This window comes from Ischnura elegans, chromosome 6, assembly GCF_921293095.1.
Source record: "Ischnura elegans chromosome 6, ioIscEleg1.1, whole genome shotgun sequence".
NCBI classification, from domain to species: Eukaryota; Metazoa; Arthropoda; class Insecta; order Odonata; family Coenagrionidae; genus Ischnura; species Ischnura elegans.
The window spans coordinates 76,653,962-76,677,135 of NC_060251.1; the positions used below are offsets into that span (position 1 = coordinate 76,653,962).

At 39.3% G+C, this 23,174-nt stretch overlaps 1 protein-coding gene across 1 annotated transcript in view; it reads right to left on the reverse strand.

Moving 5' to 3' along the window:
* Window positions 1-508: 508 nt before the first annotated feature.
* The window catches only part of LOC124161021 (POU domain, class 3, transcription factor 3), a 495,257-nt gene continuing 472,591 nt past the window's right edge, over window positions 509-23,174 (reverse strand). Inside the window, exon 4 of the transcript XR_006865301.1 lies at window positions 509-3,220. The gene's annotated coding sequence lies outside the window, so the exon portion shown is untranslated. The remainder of the gene's footprint in view (window positions 3,221-23,174) is intronic.

Sequence of the window (23,174 nt, forward strand, 5' to 3'; positions counted from 1 at the left end):
TTAAGGCCAAGCTACCGTCGTGCGATTATATTAAAGGAACCTTAAGACCCATTTACTTGGCCCTGTTTCTTTCCCATCTCAATATTAGTTGCGCTGAAGTTTTTATAGGGGTACACGAACTGATGTTCCTGAAGGAAGAAGATTAATTCCTCTCTACAGTATTTTTCTTGACCTACCCACACCTCACGTGACATTTCGCAAAACAAAGCGCTGGAATGAGAAATCGTGACGGTTTGTAGAAATATAACAACTTTCAACACCTTACCCTTATTTATGAAGAGACCCAGATGCAGACCTCCTAGAAATTTTCTTCGAAGAAAGCTTTGTAGTGTGCCTGGTAGTGAACTAAATGGCAAGAGATAGATCCAAGTTCCAATACTAGACAATTCAAATTAAATTTTTGCATTTAATTCTTCCTTTGGTGCTTAAGTCCATTTTTAAGTATGCATACACAAGCCCAAGGTTTCAAGAACCTGAAAAACAAAGCAAACAGGAAATAAAATTCGAGTTCAATTTTAGGGCAAACTTAGAAAACACTTTATTTACTACAACATCTTTTCATCTCGATCGCAACAACATTTAATTCAGGTTTCACAATTTTAATATCGGGACAGTAGTTCTTTTTTTTAATATTTCGCTTAAGCATTGCTTCCGTTAAGGTTTTCCACGACAGCATCACATGTCCATCTAAAAAGTCTCACAAGTTTCCATTTTTTTCACCACCAAAACTCATGTTCACATATACTGAGTCAGCATTGCCAAAAGAAAAACAAATAAATGAAAACACGCACACACGTTTTTCTTTTCTTTTAACTGAACAGAGAGTTTATACATTTTTTCTCTCCTTCATTTCTCCATTGCACCTTTTAAAGTTACAAAACAAAACACTGGAGATGGAAGGAAAAAAAAATATTTTTTTTTAAACTCTCCACCCCCTTCTTGCTTCTCGACCCATCTACACTTGAAACATTTTTCATTCCGTGACGAGAAAAATAACTCTTGTAGATGCTGAGTGTTAGCCGTGGAAAGGGAGGCCGATGTCCGAGATGTTATCCGATGCGAAGCAGCGGGAGCAACGATGGTGGTGTCCGAGCAGAGGGAGAGGTGTACGGCAAAGGGGTATCGCTGGTAGGAGGTGATGGTGGACCAAGGGAAGGGGGAAATGAGTGGATTTTTCAGTTGGCGCAAAGGAAGGCAGGGTGTTCTTCGGTTCTGGTTTAGGAGTGTGACTCTACACATCCTAGAGTGCAAGTGTTCGAGAACAGTGCTTTATTTATTAAAATAAATTTTTGCAATTTTCCACGATTATTAAATCTATTACGACCTAAGGTTCAATAGCACTGAACCTTTAAGATGATGTAGTAACCTTGAAACCTAGGTTGCAATAATTTCATATTCGTAATAATTGAAAAAAATTGTAATCTAGGTCGCAATGATTTTTATAAAACAGTTTATAATCGCTGAAAATTGTAAGTATTTGTCTCAGTATGGAAAAATTGGATGATGGAGTGGAATTTTCCCACATTGAAATAAATACTTGCCTAACAACGATTATGCAATTAATTACGATATATGTTTCAATGTTACTACATCATCTTCAAGGTAAAGTAACATTGCAACCTAGGAGGTAATAAATTTGACAATCCTGGAAAATTGCAAGGCTTTATTTAAGCATGGAAAAATTCCACTCCATCACGATAGATTCTACGGATTTTATTAGTGCTTAATTTCAGCCGGGGCACGCCGGAAGTGCTAACCGGTACCTCTCAGGGAAACGTTGGTTCTATAATTTGGCGCCGCGCCAACAGAATTAAAAAGCCATAGTATCTTTTTTATATTTGGTAGAGCATGATTCCTCCTTGTAATTTTTATTACAAGTTTAAAAAATATTGGTGGCATTAGGGGGTTGGAATGAGGGGAGCCTGATATATTTGGAAATCATTCGTGGATTAAAAGTACGGGTACGTGTTCCGGTACAAAATTTAGAAATTAAGCACCTGTTCAAGTCTTCACGAAGTCACTCGAGTACCCAGGTAGGAGTTCCATTAAGCAGACGGACACATGGGTAAGAGGAGATATTCAACCAGATACTGATGTTGTCTTTGTTGAGGAAATCGATCGATAGTAACCAATTTTTCAGTTTCAAAATTTCCCATCAGGTCAGAAGGTATGCGTCTACCAATCCATCCGCCTCAGTACTGGAGCTCCTATCTGAATACACGGGCGTCATCCACCTCCTAGAATACTTTTACTCCTATCGTGGTTGAAACCTCAGATTAAGGATAGGAAATAGCGTCATCAAAGCAAATCATTGGTTTCTGCGCATGAGATCAGGATGGAAAACCCCCACAGTCATAATATGGTCAATTCACCTCCCATGTTCCTGTGAGCGCAAAAACTGATGATCACCTAATTTAATGGACAGATTTGATTGAAGCCAGGAGTTTATTTCGGATAAAATTTCGATTTTTGTTAAAGTCAAATCTCTTTTCAAGAAAATGCATCAGGCTTTGAAACAAAATGTTTTCCTGGATAAATTTTGGTAAAGTTGTTGATATGTTATCATGTTATCTGAGCCACAGACATGAAAATCAGTGAAATTCCAATGCATTATAGCATTTAATTTTAAGAGTGTCATCCAAACCTTAAAAGTTTTCTCGAAATTTCATTAACATTTGGCCATTTTGCTGGATGCTCCAAATTTAAATGTTGGTACAGCTTTCTGTTTATGCGTAGCCAATTTGAACGCTCTTGTGTTTACTGTGATAAAAGCAGTGTGAGGACGGGTTGACGATCCAAAAGTTGAGATCAGAAAAATCTGGGTGACATCCCAGACTGAACATCGCGATACAACATTTTGAGTGTATCGCAGAGACAATATACTCAGCGTGCTACACAAACAAAATATTCCAAAAATCACGATAAATGATATATCGATACAGTCAATATTCAATATCGCGATACTTTGAAACGTCGTGAAAATCTGACAACATACCGAAACACTGCCCAGGCCCAGACAGGGATGACGCTTAGGGTGGGGGATTAGAAGCGGGGGAGGGGGTATAAGAGAGAGGTGGGAGGGGGGGAGGGTAAAAGAGGGGTCAAAAATGGGTGAATAAAAGAGGAAGGTGCAGGAAGGCGCCGACGACGCCGCCACCTAGCGCCTTGCAGCCGAAGCTCTCCCAACCTCCTCCTCCCCTGGCCGTCCACGGAGCAGCACCTAAAAGGGAAATGCAAGATATGTAAGAGACAGAACGTGGAAGGAGAGAAAGACTAGCGAGAGTCTTTAAAAACCTTGAGGTATGGTGGGAGAGAGGGGAGACTGAGCAATCCCCTTGCTTGACAACGCGTCACCTTGGAATTCCACCACATAATCCCAGGCGAAAATAAAGTTAACATATCCTCGCTACGAAGCGGGAAGAACTCTTTACAAAAACAAAAAATATAGGGGTAGGAGTATTTTAACCGACCTACTATGAAAGGTATAAGAAAGCAAATTAAACCACTCTCTTTGAAGTATTTTGTCTCGTGATTTTCCAATGGACTATTCAAGAAAGATTATCATTGTAAATTCATATACTGTAGTGACAAAAGTTATGGGTAAGTTCTGGGGAGTTATGTTGATAAATGTATAGGTATGAAAGTCTAACTGAAGTCTGACATTTTTAAACAACATTTAAGTAAACCCATCGGAACGCTAGATAATAAAACAAAAAATTGTAAGTCTCACTTATTTGTATTCTTTGATGTAACAAAGCACTTCATTAAACATACATTTTTTAGCATAACTATTAGACGTTGAAGAGCTATTTCCTTGTATTATGCCAAAGTTTTTGCCATAGGGGATCAAAAATCAAACAACTAACGATAAATATTACTGCAAACCTTTTGAGGATATCATTGGATCTTTAATCTTTAAGTATACTTTAAAACAAGGAATCTACATGCAAACCCCATTTCCTAGAAAGGATTGCCCATATTTGGGCTAAATGTATCATTTTGAGGAGTAATGCACTTATATATGTGCATTTTGCAGGTTAAAATGTTGTAATGCAACAAGAAATTAGTCGTAAATAATTTAGGATAGCAATGTAAACTAACAATTATTTTCAAACAAGTTTATGTATAATAGATGTCAAAATTAAATAATTCTGTGAAGTGGTAATAAGCACTATCAGCTATCGTACTTCTCTACACCCTTTCCAGTAGAACTCAGGAATAGTTTCGCAATAATCATATACCTACTCACATTGAGTGATATCACAAAATCAACATTCGCTGCATTTACGGCTTGTCCAAGGGGTAATACCTTCATCCATAATTCCTTCCTGCATTTCACTCTCAACGATATGTTATACATGCTATAGCACTACATTAGCATAATTAGTTGACTACAATCTCAAATTCAAATAATATGTTAAGTTATGATGCTAAAGATAATATATGTACAATGATTTTGAAAAATGCCACAGATTAATTCAATTTCAGAAAGCATTTTAATTTTAGTCACATGACGGTGCAAATATTTTCGCGCCGAAAACGAAGATGTACTTCGCAGACTAGTTCTGAAAAAATGCGAGATATTATTAATCTAGCCATAAAAATTTTATAGAAATAATATTACCGTAATTGAATAATGATTTCACTTATATCCTAAAATTTCCCCCGACTGTCATAGTTCGGTTGAGATGATTATGCTCGCCCGAACAAAGATCTGAGCATTATTTTCCTCCCCTCTCCGAAACACCCACAAACTAGCGAAGCAACCCCGAATTGGACGCCCAAATTTGATACGCAACATAAATACGGTTCCCCCATATCGCATATTAGAGAGCCCCCTACCCCCGCAAAAGATATGGATTTCAATTGCAGGATGCTCTCCCAGCTGAGCTTAATTCGAAAACGCTGTGATTAAACTGTAACAACAGGTTGTGCAGATAGCGCGCGGGCGCTCATCAGGGTTACCCGCCCGCGTCTCCTCACTTCAAAACTGTCCCGGGGAGGTCGCTTTAATCTGGAGTATGAGAGTGTGTGTGGGTCCCTAGAGCGATGGCTGAGAGGAAAAATTGCAAGTTTGAATGGGATAGCAGGGAGAATCGCTTTATGGGACGAGGGGGAAGGATGGAGACGGCTTGGGGACGGTCGCTATCGCGCGTGGCGGCAGTTTTCGGGGGAGCGGGACGGTGAAATTGGTGCATGGCAGGGGATGTGGGGGGCGGGGGTAGGTTAAGAGAAAGATGCATCCTGGTCCACGAGGATGGAGGGAATGGATTACGCGAGGGGGGAGATATGAATGAAAATACGTGGAGGTCAAGAGGTATTCATAAATTTCGCCCAGGCTGATGGAAAGGGCCAAGAGGTAGCGGCAGGAATAACTGCTCACGAATTTGTCCGGTGATGTAAAAATAAAAGTGAAATACAGCATGAGATTTTATGAAATCTTTTCAGACTTGACTTGTTGCAAATGCGATGTATTAATGATTTTATTTACATAAAAGAGGGTGTCTGTTTGTTTGTCCACTATGCATTTCCAAATGGCGGCACATATTGCAACCAAAGTTGGTACATAGGTGCATCTTATGCTCCCTTATGCGATGGTAGTACTTTTGATTGCGTTCAATGTGTCATTTGGGAAATTTAATCGTCCGTTTGTTATATCACGTTATACCGCTTCTGCAGCAGGAAATCCTGCCATGTGGACACATAATGACAAGCTCAAAGAGAAAACATAGAGCCAGCTATGTGACCATGAATTCCAAGTTCGAAGTTCCCACTTGTCAAGGTACTATACTTCCCGAGCAACGTCGGGTGGCCTGCTACTCCATGATAAGATATTTAATTACAAGTGGTAATTTCCACACTTTAATGAATGACGTTGACGTCGTAGTTTATATTTTATATAGAATAAGATATATTAAGTGAGCGTGGTGGTCTGGTGCTTCTTCACTGATCGAAGAGTTCCGGATTTAAATCCCGATGTTAGCCTTAAGACAACTTACTGAAAGTCAGTGACACAGCCAAGGGAAAAGAACTACGTTGAACCCCAAGTTCGAAAAATTACGTGTAAGTAGGAACTCGCACGCCTATAATTAGGTCATAGCGATCTAAAAAAATTTCTATCCTAACCAACGCGTGCGTTTCGTTACTAAATGATAACAGTGTGATGAGCGTTTCGTTTGAAACTTCATCTAATTTGCATTTCATCACTGTAAAACAACTATCACTTCGTATATTCATACATTAGGGGTCTTAAGACACGATGCATCGACCATAGTATACATGTTAGCATACACTGATGCATACAAATACATTTAAACAAATTTAGGTAGTATTTCAATTCCTATCTGAAAAATTACAATCTACTGACTATTACCTTAAAATTTACTCTTTATCAAATACTGGAGATACTGGAGTACGCAATTGTATGAATGCAGCAACATTGATAAAAAGTTTTGGAGGGGGGGGGGGGGAAGTAAAAAAAAAATACGATCTCTTAAGGAAGCGCCTTAATCAATAGTTAAGGAAGTATCTCATTCTTGACGCCATACTTGCATTTGGGTAGATTTTATTGTATAACTAAAAATTATATATTGTCCACTCTGTGTTTCTTCATTGCGCGTAGCTCTTTATCGAAGGATACCACATAAGTGAAAGCAGTGTTAAAAATTGTTAGGAGAAACAGGAATTTAGCATTTGATTCTATTCGCGAATCCGAGACAAAAGGATATCGGGTTAGTGTGGTTGCTCGATTGCTAGCTTCCAACCCTGAAGTTCCTCACTGAAATCCCGTCGTTGGAGGAGATTTTTCAGAGACCGCCCGATCCCAGGTTGAATACTTTGGGGAGAGTTCTTCAAGTACAGCACTCCGTACGTTGGATACGTGTTAAATCGTGGTCCCGTTGGAACCTTTCGTTAGAAGTAGATTCTTGTTGAGTGACTTAGGATGCACAAATGGAAATTTATTAATTATTAAGAAATACAGTTTGAGACGGAAAATTAAATAACGAAAAATAAAAAGCATAAAATGCAAATAATTGTTTTAATTTAAACCATGCACAAAACTGCACCATTCTTTTACGATAAACCTGTATTAGTTCATCAGTACTCTTATATAACATCACTACATTTTTCTACTGAAAAGCGAGTTTTCCCATATCTTTATTTATTATAATTAATTATAAATAATTTCCCGGCCTAGGTGGTGGCGGGGTAAAGTCGATGGCGGCGTAGTTAATGGGCGTGGCAAACTGAAGGTCGCCAGTTCAAGTCCTGCCTGGATAGGTTGCCCCTCTCCAGGGCATGTATGTTTATGCACATTTAATTGTTAATGGTACGAAAACCCCGATGTATAGGCCAAATAGTGCTGTTTCGTTGATGTGGAAAATAATAAAATTAAAAATAAAATATTACAACAGGAGTCCCAATTTATATAAAGGCTATCAGGGTATTGCTGACGCCAGGTTTTTCTCTACCCTTAACCTTCCTACCAAGCCCTCAAGGCGCAAATGATCTCAGCTGTAGGTAACATCCTCCAAATACTATACCACATCTAGACTGGAAAAAAGTTAGGATCACTGAGATTGAAGAAATTCGACATTCTTACTGGTCAAGGTACCGACTTCGAATCTGTCTTCTTATATGGCACGCGGTTTCATATTACAAATGTTAGCATCCAGTGAGACATGCATATACAGTTATACAAAATAAGGTAGGATTTCATTACCTACTGAGCTCAATTAAACCATTCTAACTGCTTAACAGTTACAGTATAGCTGTTTAGATAAAAAAGGCGGAATTTCACCATGTTTAATTTTCTTGGGGTCTGAATGATTGCAATTTATTGAAAGGAACGTGAAATAATACTCTTTTTCAATGAAGATATCAGTAGACATACGTTTTAATTTTCATGCAATAAGAGCTTAAAACTCTGGCCCTCATCCTTAATGCTGACTATTCCTTCTATGCTTACTGACAAAAAACACTCTATTCATGATTCATTACATGAATTAATTAGTTTTCATGAAATTTTAAAAAGGTGATCTCAAATAAACGTATTTCGACCGTTTGATCGGTCCCTTACCTGACGTATTGTATCTTTTGTACAAAGTTTCAAGTCTTTTGTAAAGATAATGCTATGGCTGAGGCCAGGTTTATCTCTACCATTCCCTCCCTACCCTAACCTCATGGCGCAAATGACTTCAGAAATAGGTCGCCTCCTTCAAATACCATACCACACCTAGGATGAAAAGTGCTAAAATCACTGAGATCGAAGAAATTCGACATTCTCACTGGTCGAGGAACCGATGGCGAATCCGTCTTCTTAGACGGCACGCGGTTTCAACCCCACTCCGCTACACAATCAATCCCCCCACTGCTACCAACGACTCCTCGTCAACCTCGCAGACTCCCCACACCATAAGCACTCCCTTCCTCCCGCACCTTCCATAAAGAGAGTTGCTTCTGGGCTTTAAGGGGGAGCTCGCCGGCAGTAAGATGCGTCGCGGGAGGAAGACATGGAGGTGGAGGGGGTTAGCGGTGGATATCCAAGAGGGTTGGAGGGAGGGGGGTGTGGGATGATGCACAGTCGAGGTAGGAAGAGAAAGATACATGTTCGCATAAGCGCTCTCCTTCTCCCTCCCTCGCTTATAAGGGAGAGGGCCGAGGATTCCATCACCCTCTTACCACACGGAAAAGACTGCTGCCATGATGAATATTTCACTGCAACAAATTATGGTCGTTACGTTTATGCAATAAAATTTTTATCCTCCTCAATGATTCACGACCAAACCTCCCTCATTTCCCACCACCCCCCTGTTGGTTTTTATGGTGGACAGTTTGAGTGTTTTCTCCTGCCGATATTTGTCTCATGCGCGCAGAGAGATGAGTTCGTGTGCTGTCTTAATTGTCGCGTAACTTCATTCATATTGTGATGGAGTGTTTGAGGCACGCGTGACTTCGATATTTTGCCGAATGAAGCTGTATTGTATTTGCAAATATGCGTTCTTTTTCAACATCCTGCTATTCAAAAATGTTAACAGGAGCTATTTTGATTAGATCTCATCATATATCACTTTGCCGAACGGATAGGTTAGATTACTAATTTTTCCATGAAGAATGTAGGAGTTTGATAGAGCATAAGTCGATCTTAGGAAACCAAAAGTCTCACAGTGATACCCTGTACTTTCTTGTATTCTCGTGCAGATCAACAGTATCTCCCGCCACACACTTATTGATGTGGATTATAGGTAGTATGTAGATGTAGGTAGTTTTAGATTTGGTTTCCTTTAATGCTAAGCAGCAGATTATAATTATTACCCTATCGGTTAATTACACATCTGATACATTGAAGGGGGGTGATGCAGAAATTAGTAATAAGTCCATTGGAGAACACTCTTGTTCCTAAATTGATTTTTTAACAATCGGTATGATTCCGGATCCTTATCTTGAGTTGAATAATATTTATTCATAACAATATCAGTAATCAGGACCTAGGAAATAAATCATGGACATATTATTGAATCCAAAGGCGGATCGCTAATTTTATTCTGGGGGGAGAGGGGGGGGAGAAGGGTCTGATAGGCGAACGATCTTCTCATATTTGAGATTTAAAAAAAACACACGACAATTACTGCATGAAATATTATCTCATTTTAATATGAAAGTTAATAATATAAACCTAAATGACTGAGGCTCAGTAATACACAAAACAATCGTAATTATAAGCGTATTAAAAATCTTGTTTATTTTTTTAGAGTCTAGAGGGCCACGTGACCCCGTGCCCCTCCCCGAGTCCGCCTATGATTGAATCTCAGTTTCAATGAATCTCAGGTTTTATTATGGCCGTCAGCTGAATTGCTGAGATTTTTTATTAAGTCATTACGGTGATTTGGATACTCTACTACTAACCTAATAGTCCCTCAAGTCTCATATTTTGGCTGTATTCTTGTGAAATAATGCATTTTTCACAGGTTTGACCAGTTGACAATCACGCAACGAATATAAAATTGTAATTCTTAGACTCACTTGTGCTCGTTGGGAGGGGTGTTTCCTTCCCAGATCCTGCATATAACGCAATACCGTACAACCCTCCGTTGCTGGGATAATAATTCACGAAATAGTGAATTTGCACAAATTGGCTAAAATTAAAAGTGCTCCACTTGGTCTGAAAATTTGTTTCTCGACATATCACGCGGTCTAGATACTAAAATGACATTATTGAAAATCGATTTTTTGACCCCCAAATGCTCCCAAAACTTAGAGGCATAGAGTCAGTTTGCAAAACTGTCATAGATAGAAAATAGAAAATTTTGACATTTTTCCCAGGCTTTCTGACCATTTTAAAAGGGGGTCGATCCAATTCCTTTTGACGTATCTCGTTTCGTTCACCCCAAACATTTGTGCGGGGGAGTGGTCGGAAGTGGGTTAAGTAATATATGGATAAGTATCACAAAACATATCGCATCCGATTAAAGCAATCTTCAGCGTCTCTTTGTTTATTCACAGGTTAATTTTAAGTGTCATGGCATCCTCACACATGACTGCTGCAAAGGATACCAGCGTCTACTTTACAATTTCTAATGTTGGGAGTCGTAATCTGAGCTTCGAAAGAGAGAAACGACTAAACCCGATCTACAATGCGAGAGCAATTTCCATACCAACAAGACAGGTAGGGAAAGCATGGGAACTCAAACATACGTTGAATCAATTTCACTGCAGGAATGAAATAAATTATGACGCAGAGAAATCAATTTCTCCAATACTACCGTAGACTAAGCGCTCGGAATAGACCTTATTGCAATTTATGTTTCAAATTCACACATAAACATGATCTTCATTTAATATACCTACTTTGTCTTCTCGAGTCGTTTCAAGGACAAATTATTGGGTATTCAAAATAAGCGTGGATAACTCTAGAGTTTAATGCAAGATTCTCTATTTCGTTAAAGAAATAAGGACATCTGAAGCAATAACTTATAATAAATGCGGAATAGGGCAAACTTGGCTTTAACAGGAAAAAAGAAGTTATGATGCATAATTGTACTTATGAATGTAATAGAGGGTTATCATATAAGAATGGTGCAGTTTAGAAGATAATTTAAATGAAAACAGAAATGCTTGCAGTTTATTTTTGTATTTTTTAAATTTTTCTTCTCAAACAGTATCTTTTAATAAATAGTAAATTTAAATTTTTGCGCTCTTAGTCGCTCGTCGAAAGAGAAAGCGAACTAGAAATTTTGCGTATTAATTTAGTTGAATGCTTCAATTAAGAAAATAAAGTACTTTGGCGCATCTTATAGAGAACACAAAACCCAGAAACTGTTCGTTCCCAAGCTTTCTACGCTACGCTATTTCTGGTAACTGTTTTGTTATTTTCGCGATGTTCAGCCGTTGCTGGTAATCGGCGTATGACTTTTAATTGCAGTGTGGCGTTATTGTTTCATGTGGCTGTTTTCAGTCTATTACTGTGTTGGACGTGTTACTGAATTTTTGGATCTTTTAAATTTAAAATGTTGGTTTTCAATATAACTCCAGAACAGATGAAGTAGAGTGCCATCTACTTTATATAGTGAATGTTGGAATAATTTCGTGTTTTGATTTTTACATCGCAAGCGCTGAACATTATACAGAATGAAGAGAATAAATCCAAATTTATCTAAACATATGCGTGGGTGTACAATCATCAGTATGGTGGGCAATTTCATCCATACGAACAGCTCAAAATTCAGAGGTGACACGCAATAAGGGCCCAGAAGGGAGCGATCGCTAGGTTTGGCCGAGAGAGTGAGAGACGGATATCCCATGAAATCAAAACGAATCAAGGTCGGATGGATTTTCGGTCACGCGCTCCGAGGGAAGATAGACATTGGGGGCGAAGGGGCAGAGAGGTGGTCGCTATGATACGTATTCGCTCTCCCGTACGAGCCCTTCCGGGTTGCGGAAGGGAAGGGAGGCTTTCCGCGTGCCATATACTTCATCCCTGCAGCCCTCCTATATCTAACCCGTGCGCACGGAGTCCCGAGGGGGCAGTTTCCGCACGGCAAAACGTGGGGGTTGAGACTTTTTGGATACCAGGGACTCAGACACGGGCGTGCGGTTATAAATAATGCGGGGGGAGGGAAAAAGCACCACAAGTATAGATATGTATAATAAATACGGAGATGCATGGCATCCCTACGTATCTAACTCATAGTCCTCCTGTCTGATTGCCACTCGAGGAAGGACGAGGGAAACCGACATCATTTCGAAATTCTATTTTTATCTTATTTTTTTTTTACCGAAGTGAGTCCTGGAGAGATTTTTATGTGACGGGAGCGTAAAGGGATGTGAGGGAAAATAAAGCCATCCATATTCACGCCGGTGGTTTTTTTTCATTTTTCGGAAAATAAAACTCAAGGAAAAGGTGCGAGTAGGGAAAGTTTTAATGATTTGACCCTCGTTTCGATCCCTCAAAAAAAGGTTTTTGAAAATATGACTTTTATTTTGGAGAACCTTTCGGAGAGTATGAAGAACCTGTCCCGCGTTGAAACACATCATAGGTTTCACCCCTTCATAGTTTTGTAGGCATTAATAAAGTAAGTATTCCACCGATCAAGGTGGCTTTCCAAGAAGAACTTAAAAAGCATTCTGGGAGCCTGCCCTTCGTTCATTTACTTCCGTCTTCAATTCACTATAAGGCCTAAAATATACATTTACATTTGGTAAAAACCCCAAAAATCCATGGTTTAAAGAAATGCATTTTATAGTCTTATATTTTTGGAAGGAGAATGAAAGAAAATTACGACCATATACCCTTGATGCACCAGGAATATCATTGATGCGCCAAATTCCTGGATAAATATATTTCTAGAAAGACAAATTATTCTGTATATTAATATTAGAAAAATTAAGGAACGAAAACTGATTTAAAAAATTGTCAAATTACTCTAAAGTAAAAAATTACACTTTTCTCCAACATTTACATGGTTAATTATCAGAATTGTCTTACCAAATCATCGTCAAAATTCAGGTCACAGAATTCTTTTTAAAGGGATCTTTAAATTATACCTCAACTGGCATCAAATACCTCAAAACATCTTATCTATGTCAATCTATATATAATAACTTCTCTTACATTTTCATCTTTCACTCATAATGATGAACACCTAAAAATGGATTAGAAAAGAAGGAAACGAATGTAGTAATTGTAATTTTGAGTCATCAAAATAAAATTTAGAGCCCACACAATGTGCCTGGCTCAAAGTCAATGGTTAAAATATTAATTAATAAATACCATTAACAATCTGAATCCATGGAAGACTAAAATTTAATGACCATGAAGAGAATGGCCTGAAGTTGGTGGGTTATACACTGCCATCGAATGCTTCAAAACATCTTATAAATATCAATCTATATATAATATCTTATTTACATACTCAAAAGTAAAAAAGTGTATTTTTTACTTTAGAGTGACTTGCAAGTTTTAATCTCAGTTTTCGTGTCATATAATATTCTAATATTAATGAAATAGACTAATTTATCTATCTAAAGATATATTTAGCCAGGGATACATCAATGGTATTTTTGGTGCATTGGACAGACACCTAATGAAAGGAAAGGAAGAACTCCGGCTAATTACTTGGGAAATATTCATCAAAAAATTAATTTAAAACCACTAACTCAAATCCAACTTTTTGAAAAAAGTAAAAATTTGTAAAACGCATCTTAACTACGCTGATGATAAATCAAAAATTATGAATCCGAGACGCAAATGTCTGGACGACATCTAGAGAGACGAGAATGCTGTAACTTCTCGAGCACAAAAAATAATAGTCCTCGCTAGAAACCAAGAATTCGAGTTTATTAATGTCCCCGACGATATATAAAATATAATAAAAACCCAACGCTACCGAGTTACGCCACCGATTGGACGTCAATTAACTACCATTCCTACTCCCCCCCCCCCCTCAGCTAAATGCCTGCGAGTATTTTGAAAATATGACTCTTCTATTGAAACCCGTTTCTCTCGCTCTCCTTCTCGAACAGCCACAGAGGAAAGAGGCCTATTCAAGGTAAGTAACACGCACGCGAGCTTCAAGCCGCTTCAACGGGGATCTGCGGTGTCCGGAGGAAGCAGTAGCAGCCGAGTAGTTTTATAAAATTCCGTTCCATGTTGGGACCATCTTAATGAGAACGCCCTGGTATCCGCGAGAAAGAGAGAGGCGAATAGAATTCTTGAGGAAAACGATGCAAAGAGGGAGGGGGAATGGAGTATTCAGAAAGAGAGAAAGAGGAGGTAAGCACGCAATGGGATCCCAACACGTCATGCGTCATTCCGAGACGTGCGACTTGAGAGAACCTTGCTAGGCGAGTCGCAGTCCAGAGAAGTCAACGGGGTAAGTACTTAAGTGCGTGTGTTGGGCAGGAGGGCAGTGGCGAAAAACAAAACAGGAGCCAGACAGCGAGAGGAAAGGAGGGACTTCTCATCGGAATGAATCAGGGGCAAACAAGAGTCTAGACGGTCTCCTTGGCCCCCGCTGGTTAAACTATCTGACGACCTACGGAGGTCGTGGTTATTTTTTTATTATTTAAGCATTATACCGATTAAGGTGATAACTAGTGATGGGAGAAGCAGGGTATAAATTATCAGCGTAATAGCCCAGACGAGGAGATAAATCCACAAAAGAGAGAGCTACTTACAGCGAATAATATAAACATAGAAGGAAACAGTTTATCAGAACATGCATTTGGAGTATGCTTCTCTACGGAAGTGTGGCATGGACAATGACAGCCGTGGAGAAATCAATGATAGAGGTCTACGAAATGTGGTGCTATGGAAGAAAGATGAACACTAAGTGGATCGACCGAGTTAGCAATGAGGAAGTCCTAAGAAGAGTAGATGAGAAAAGAAGTCTCATGAATACCCTGACAAGAAGACGCAAAAACCTTATAAGTTATATCTTATGATTTGATGGAAAGATTAAGACAAGGGACAAGCAGATGGAAAGAAGGGAAAAGGATGACCTCGAATGAAACAGGTAAAGAAGGATGTGAAAGTGAAGGAATACTTGGGTGCGAAAAGATTGGCTGATAGGAGAATTGAGTGGAGAGCTGCGTCAAACCAATATTAGGATTGTTGATCAGTGATAATAAAGGCAGCTTTCCATGGTATACTTAAGAAGCATTCTGGCAGCCTCCCCTTCCTTGATGTATTTCTCTCTTCAATTCACAATAAGGTCTACTCGATTTCAATCTATATGGTTCTTTCACGCTAAATAATTCCGAAGTTGAGGCATGTAAATGACCGGTTGAGCTAGGTTTAAGTGGAGCATTAGACACCAACGTTTATCCCAGTTTTTATAAATCACCATCGCCTATTCTAATTCTCACATTGCATTCTTTTTTAAATCCTTAATCCTTATACTAGCATTAAATTCTGAGTCTTTCAAATCTATCCACGATTCCCCTACACACGTCACTCTAGTTCATCATTTTAGGAGCCCCTTGTTTCTCAGTAAATGCTTCACGAACAATATTCCCACATAGTACAGAGGTAATGTACTCATTGGACTTCTAAATGCATAAACTGCAGATGGGAATTTGAAAATCCACCCAAAAAAGAAAATGACAATAATTTAATAATTGAATATGAAGTGTGTCATTTAATTGTAAAAATTGTTCTTTAAATGTTTTGCAAGAGCTCCTATCAAAGGAGTAAAAGCATTCCCATACCAATATCCCGGGGAGGATATTACACGTGAATATCACATGACTGAAAAATGATAATTCAAAATTTCCCACTAACAGTTCTTTAAATAAGTTACCTTCCGACTAAGTATTTCTAAGTGAAGTTTTGCATAGACATTCATACTAGCCAATGATTACGGTTTTACCACAGGAGTAAATCGAATGTAAGGTCTCTAATTCAAATATATTTCCCAATTTCAACCGCAAAGTAGCTTTTGAATAATTTATTAATGCCAAAAAATGATGATAACCTATCTACGTTTTACTTTCATTGTGGTTTTCACGCAACTAGGAACCTCAAATCATGGTTTAGCAAAACGAAACAGCCATATACACCATTTTTGAAGTAGCCAGAATTTCTATCTAAGCACAGATACGCGTTTCCACGACAATCTGTCAAACATGTGAGTCTCTTAAAACAGCTTCCAGGAAATGTAGAGAAGAAAGCCGATGTATTTATTAACTGTCGTCAGAGATCAAAAAATGACATATTTTGAGAATTTCATGCACATGACAACAACCTTTTAAATATCTCACTCAGTGAGCCTCACATGGTTCTGAGTCAGTGGCAAAGTCAGTGGGGCAAGCGAAATGTGGGGGACATTTAGCTTTGCTCATGGCCCTCAAAGGAGTTTTACATCTTAAAGGAGGCTGCCCCATTAATTATCACTCATTGTCTCGCATCAATCTCAATGTCAAAGAAGAAAGTCAACGTATACAACTCTGTTTTCTCCATTTATAGCGCCACAAATAACAGAGTAGAAGACATCAAGCTTGGCGTTTCTGATGCAGGAAATTCCTCCATGTGTATATTGAGCCCAGGAATTTCCCATTACAACAGAAAATCCAGTGACTTCTAGGAACGCCAGCTTCATTAAGCAGTGCACTGCACACACCCTTTCTGCAGAAACGCCAACAAGAGGCGGTCTTAACTCTTCCGTTATAGCAATAGGAGCGAGACAGATATATCTTACTCGAGGTGGACGTTATCCTATATTTTCGTCCTACATTTTCCGAGATAATTTCCGGCGGCAATCTTACGCTCCACATCTCCAAAACTGTTGAAGTCAGAAAAGAAAGTATTTACTCAAGTAAAATTCCTCTGAATACAAGCAGATACTTCTGAATTCGAAGCTAAATACACATGCTAACATAAAATTTATGTATTCTCAAAGTATTTTCAAAGGAAAATATCATAAAGTAAAAGGAAAGTAAAGGAAAGTAAAATAAAAAATAATAGCTCAGACATACAATCAAAATACCATGGTAAAGATTGCGAGAAATTATTATATCCTCCGATACTGGAAATTGGGTATAATTAATAATAATTAGCCACCGATCTGAATTAAAATACAAAATAAAAATGGCACCGCAAAATGTGACCTGCCATGACAGGAACTAACATTTTAATGAATCGATATGAGAAAAAGAAAATCATATTGCAGATATAGGGAAACGCAGAGGGCCGGATATTATTTTAAAATGATGTTTATTTGCCCAAAAAAGATTAGAAATTATCATTTAAAGGAAAATCTAAGTGTATTAAAATTTTTAAAAGCCTTTTTTGATCCAAACACCGCAGCTTTACAAAAACTGGTTAAGAGTTCTTTAACTCACATAATTTTGATTCGCTCAAATTGGTCAATTACCGGGGTTATTTTTCAATACCCATGTAAACCAAGTGTATTGGGTGGATACATTAGGGAATGAGGACGTGCTGGAAAGAGTTGGGGAGGAAAGAATACTACTGAGAACTATAATGAAGAGAAAAGGGAATTGGATAGGTTGAGGGGGAAGGGGATTTTGAATGCAGCAGTCGAGGGAATAGTGGAGAAAAGAGAAGAGGAAGAAGAAGGCTGAAGGTGACGGACGCGGTGAGGTTAGGAAGAAGATACAAGGAAACTGAAGGGGAGGTCTTGGACAGAGTAGGTGGAGATGAATTTGGTGTTTGGGACCTTCCAGTGAGGGGCAGAAAACCAGCTGATGATAATCATATAAACTCCCATCTCTACTTGCCCTAGCAACTGAGAATTTAGCCGCCCACACCGCTACGTGTGCAACACTTTTTCGTTCGCAGAGCATGACCATCAGCTCATCGAGTGTTGCCATGCTTTCCAATCAATGAAGCTGAAGCGAGTGGAAGATGAAGATGATAGAGCAGTTGAATTACCGCATGATCACACATCCTTCCCGCAGAAATTACGGCTTTTTCTTTTTCATCAGGGGACACTTTCAAAATCCGCCAACCCCAACAACCACGGACAACTTAAGGCTGGACGGCGATATTTGGTGGAACTTGGTGACAGGAAACATAATAATAATGGTACACTGTTGTATATTCCATTGTTGTCATTTCCTAAGGTCAAAAGCTTTGAAAATGACATAGTGTATTGTCGAAACCTGGGTTGGTTATTAAAACTTCCGTGGAATATACAACAGTGTATCTTTATTATGTTTCTAACTACGGACAAGGGTGCAACTACTCGTTAACCCCCGATACTAAGGCTGGTCGTAAACTGGAAACATTTTCAGGTAGCTTCGCGCTCACGCTACACAAGCGTCAACTAGCGGCTTTGCGCGGCAAATCCCATAACCCAGATTCAAAAATACCCGCATATACTGCAGGCTCCAACCTGTGCGGAGCTTCAGGCGTACTCACGCTTGCGCTACACATGTTTGGGCTGGATCTGTCGCTCGAAGACGCTTGACCTGAGGCGGTGTAGTATATCAGTATATGTGTGTTCCTTTTTACGTGATTTTGTTTTCTTTGAAACTCACGTCTGCCTGTAACGAAAACACCCGTCCACTAACAGAGCAAGTTCGTTTGGAATTGGACGAGCCCTACGTTTGTAGCTGCTCATCTTGTTGCCGCTTCTTGCCTCTAGAGTACTTGTGAGCGCGAAGTTGTCTGAAAACGCTTCCGCTTCCAGTGTACGACCAGCCTAAATCAACCCCCGAAAAGGGTCCGTAATTTTTTTCCAACCCTACAACAGCGGAAAGTCCTTATCACCCCCCCAGGGTCCTTCGAGAACACCCCTGCGAAGGCACCCACCCTTGTCCACTCCCTTTCCAGTCTTCAATGAAAAAAATGTCACAACGCCGCAATTTCGATCCCAATGACCCTCAAACCCAAACTACACACATCAAAGAACCACACCCCCATGATCAATTGTTCGATTGATCGAAACAAAAATGAAGATACCCTTGATGTTGAATATACGTATGGATAACTTCATTTCGATAACCGATGACCAATCAAGCATGCATCTATTTCAGCAAGCTTTTCTTCAGCGATGACAGTAAGCTTTTGATCATTGCTGACTATTGGCAGTCGATGACTATTGCTAACCATAGAGAGTGAACGCCCTTTGATAAAATTCAACGTTCAATGACTATTGTTGACCACAGAGGTGGGTTACTCCTGTTGACCATAAAAAAATTGATATCTACGTAATATTGTTTACTGACGGTCAATTATCATCGATTAAATTGAACATTTGATGGCGAATTTTCACCAACAACGGACGAGCATTGTTGACTTTTGGCAGCCTATGGCCACGGCTGAACATCGGCAGTCAATGACGATTGCTAGCCAACAAGAAACAAAGGCCATAAACCGATTCCTATCATCAAAGGATATTTACAATATTACATACTTATCATATTACTTAATATAATACATTAAAGACTCATTTAGTCTTGCATTAAAGAGTGGAAAATACCATGTGTAGTTTTTATCATGCACAGCTGAACATCAGCAATCAATGACGATTGTTAGCCATTAAAAAGGCCATAAATCGATACCTACCATCGATAACGGATTCTATCGATTATTTTCAGTCTGAAAATCTCACAGACCGAAATCGCCAATAGAACCGGCGTACCCTCACGAACCCATCCACCACCCAAGCCACCCAGCATCACCCACCGGCACCCTCCCTGCAGAAATATCCCCCCCAGCAGACTCCCAAGCGTCTTCCACCCCTCGATCTGCCCGCTTAAAGTTTTCAGATCACGTATTGCAGACTGCTGAGGAAAAAGGGGGAGGTAGGAGATTGGGAAGTCGGGCTTCAGGGAACGGCCGATTGGGTATAGGAGCACTGGGGGAGTTGGGAGGGACGCGAGAAAGGGGGTTGGAACTTCTGGGTATCGGAGTGTGGAAGTGACTGAGGGGGTGGCCGCACAAAGGAGAAAAATAGTCCGGGTTGCTTTTCGCGATCCCGAGGTAGAGAAGTTAAAGGAGTCCCTCCATCTATGAGAGCTGTCAAGGGTACGGTACACGGTGGTGGGGCAGCGTTGCAAATAACATAAGGACGCAACGAAAGAGTTACAAAAAAACTACGAATTCATTATGATAGATATCAAATTACCTGTTTCTCTATGGAAGTGAGGCTTGGACGTTGACAGCAGCAGAGAAGTAAAGAGTGGAAGCATTCGAAATGTGGTGCTACCAAAGAATGATGAAGATGAAATGGATTTATCGTGTAAGTTACGTGGAAGTGCTTAGGAGACTCGGAGAAAAGAGAAGCCTCCTAAAAAATCTTAAGCGGAAGACAGAACAACTTGGTTGGCCACATTTTGAAGCACGATCAGTTCAACGAAGCACGATGTCATGGTGCCGGAATGTCGTTCTGGCACTGGTTAACAACAGACACAGTCAAATAAAACTTTTATCCATCAATCTCCAAATTTCTAATACATATGCATTCGTAACCAAAAAAATAGAATAAAATTTAAATAATAACTTGTAATAAAAAATACAAAGAGTAATATTTCACTTCTAAAAAAAGTTAAGGAAAGTGCGTTCAGGCACTGCTAATTTTGCCTTGACGTCTCTGGGCACGATAGCCTGATGAAGACTATCGTTGAAGGGCAAGTGGAAGGGAAGAAGGGCAAGGGACGGCCCCAAATGAGCTACATAGGACAGGTTAGGTAGGACAGCTAGATAGGACAGGTCGCTATGAAAAGGTTAGCGGATAAGAGAGAGAAATGGAGAGCTGCGTCAAACCAATCTTAGGATTGTTGACTGATGATGATGATCAAATTACCATGCATCCGGGTGAATAACAGAAGTTCAGAGAAGTTAAAGGGGTCCTTCTTTCTATGAGAGCTATCAGAGTATGGTTTACAGGCTGGAGGTGAGGCAGTGGTGCAAAAAGCCCCAAGAGCAATGAAAGAAATCTACATCTGTTAAATATCCACATATATATCATAATTTATGCCAAAATACCATGTATTTGGGTGAATAACCGAAGTTCGAATTTACCCGGATATGTATAAAAGTATTATGGTAGGTTTCCATGGAGTACTTAAGAAGCATTATGGTGGCCTCCACTTCCTTCCTGTACTTCCCTCTTCAATTCACATAAGGCCTACTCCCTTCCATTTTATCTAAAAATCCCATTCTCTTCCATTTTCTCCCTATATACCCAGATATTTATGATGAAATAACCATTGCCATTCATGCAGGAGGCAGGAAAGAGCCCATTTTCCGCTGTTTTTATTTATGGTGTGTTAATATCCTTGCCAGGATAAAGTATTACTTCAGCCTTTGATTTTACTTTTTGATCGAGATTTCAGCGGAGATTGGAGTATAGCGGATACGTACTGGAGTTTTATGGAGGCCTTAACCAAAGTTTAGATAAATTAATATAAGGTGTGGTAGACAATTTCATGCTAATCGCTCTGTTGAGTTTACATAGGCCAGGCTTCGGTACACTAATCAGTAATCATCACATTGCTTGCTGTGGGCTTCCATATCTCCTTACATCACATGAATTGGAAACATGAGCATTTTTTCCTCTGATTCCTCTGGATTAATCTAAAGAAATTCTATCATGGTCTTCCTGAGAGTCTTTCTTCTCAGTTTCTACGTCATGATGTTTCCCACATCATCGTCTGATCATACAAAATTATTCCCCCATTGCAAATAGGGCTTAAAATGCCATTTTTACCCATTCTTTTCGGTGGTCTATTCAAAAATCTATTGGAATTCCACAACTCATAGAAATTTTTATTTAACATTATTAATTATTTTCTTCAACTATTTGTTCTTTGAACACGGTAGCAACCTTTTTGACAAAAATTCCGGTATTTGAGCTGCTTGGAACGCCACAAGGTATCATAAATCACCGAGTATATTTGGAATACAATCTACTAAGAGTGTAAATGAAGATTAGAATATTGCATTTATTTGGGTATTTTACAGAGGTCAGACGAGAGATTGGATTGAACTGGGGTATTCTCACTCGCTTTTCCCAAGAAGAGCAAGTCACGAAAACTAAGGATGTGGTTAAAGTGCAATCTCAGAAGCACGATTTCAAATTACTACTTCGGGATGATCCTCCCCCAGATAGATCCGATTTCGCTGACGTCTTCCCGAACCAATGACCTCTACAAAATTGATTATCTCCGCTATCCTTCCTGAACTAAAAAAATCAAGAATCTTTAACCTCTCGTCGGGCACAATATTGGAATTGCTGAGTTCAGGCGTAACGAGCCTGACAGGCACAGGTGTGAAGAAACATTATTAACTGTAAGCATGGCTCAGTGGTATTACCTTTAAAGTTTTAAGCACCATTATTAGTGCAGTCGGACGCTTAAATAATGCCTTTCATGTTATGCAGAGACCCCTTTACATGCCGTCATATGACCCTGAACCGATCCAACAAGATGCGATTTAACGTGCTCTTTAGGCGATTAAGTACGCCATTTCACCGAAGCAGAAAGTAATTTATGCATATAAAATTAGGTTTGAGCACATGCCATTACTGTTTTTGATTTTTCACAAGCAGGAGTCAACACTGATAACTAATTAAAATACGGAATTCTATGTGAGGCATCATTCTAAAAACCTCCATACACTGCAGCGGTTGCAAGAACTCTGTACTTTTAAATACTCTCCCTGTTACAAACTTTCCAGGTCATTATCAATAGGAAAAATAACAAATCGATGTTACCTCTTCATAACGACCGGAAAAGGTGGAAACCGGTAGGTTTTTATTAAATACTCTGTGGAATATTACTAACTTTTTTTTGAATCTATAATGCCACCATTTCACAAATTGAACTCTCGAACTTTTGATTTGATTATGTTGGAGTCAAATTTGAAATATTTTTGAGATCACAATAACTTAGGTCTACCCTAATAACTCTTATTTTCCTATCGCCAACGAAAAATTGCGGCCAAACTCTCTTTCTAAAAATGTGCTTAGTCAGCGATTCTGGACCTAAAACGAACAAAATACGAACGAAATGACAACTACTGGAAGGAGATGGGTATGAGAACAGAAATGAAGAAATGAAGGGTGAAGATGGAGAAGAACAATGATATGAAACGGGGAGAAAATTGAAAAGGGAAGACGTCAAAATAGGGAAAAGGGGAAAGTACCGTAGGATATCCTGCTTGTCCCACCCACTACTTCCCTCCTCGGTCAAAATAAATCTTTATT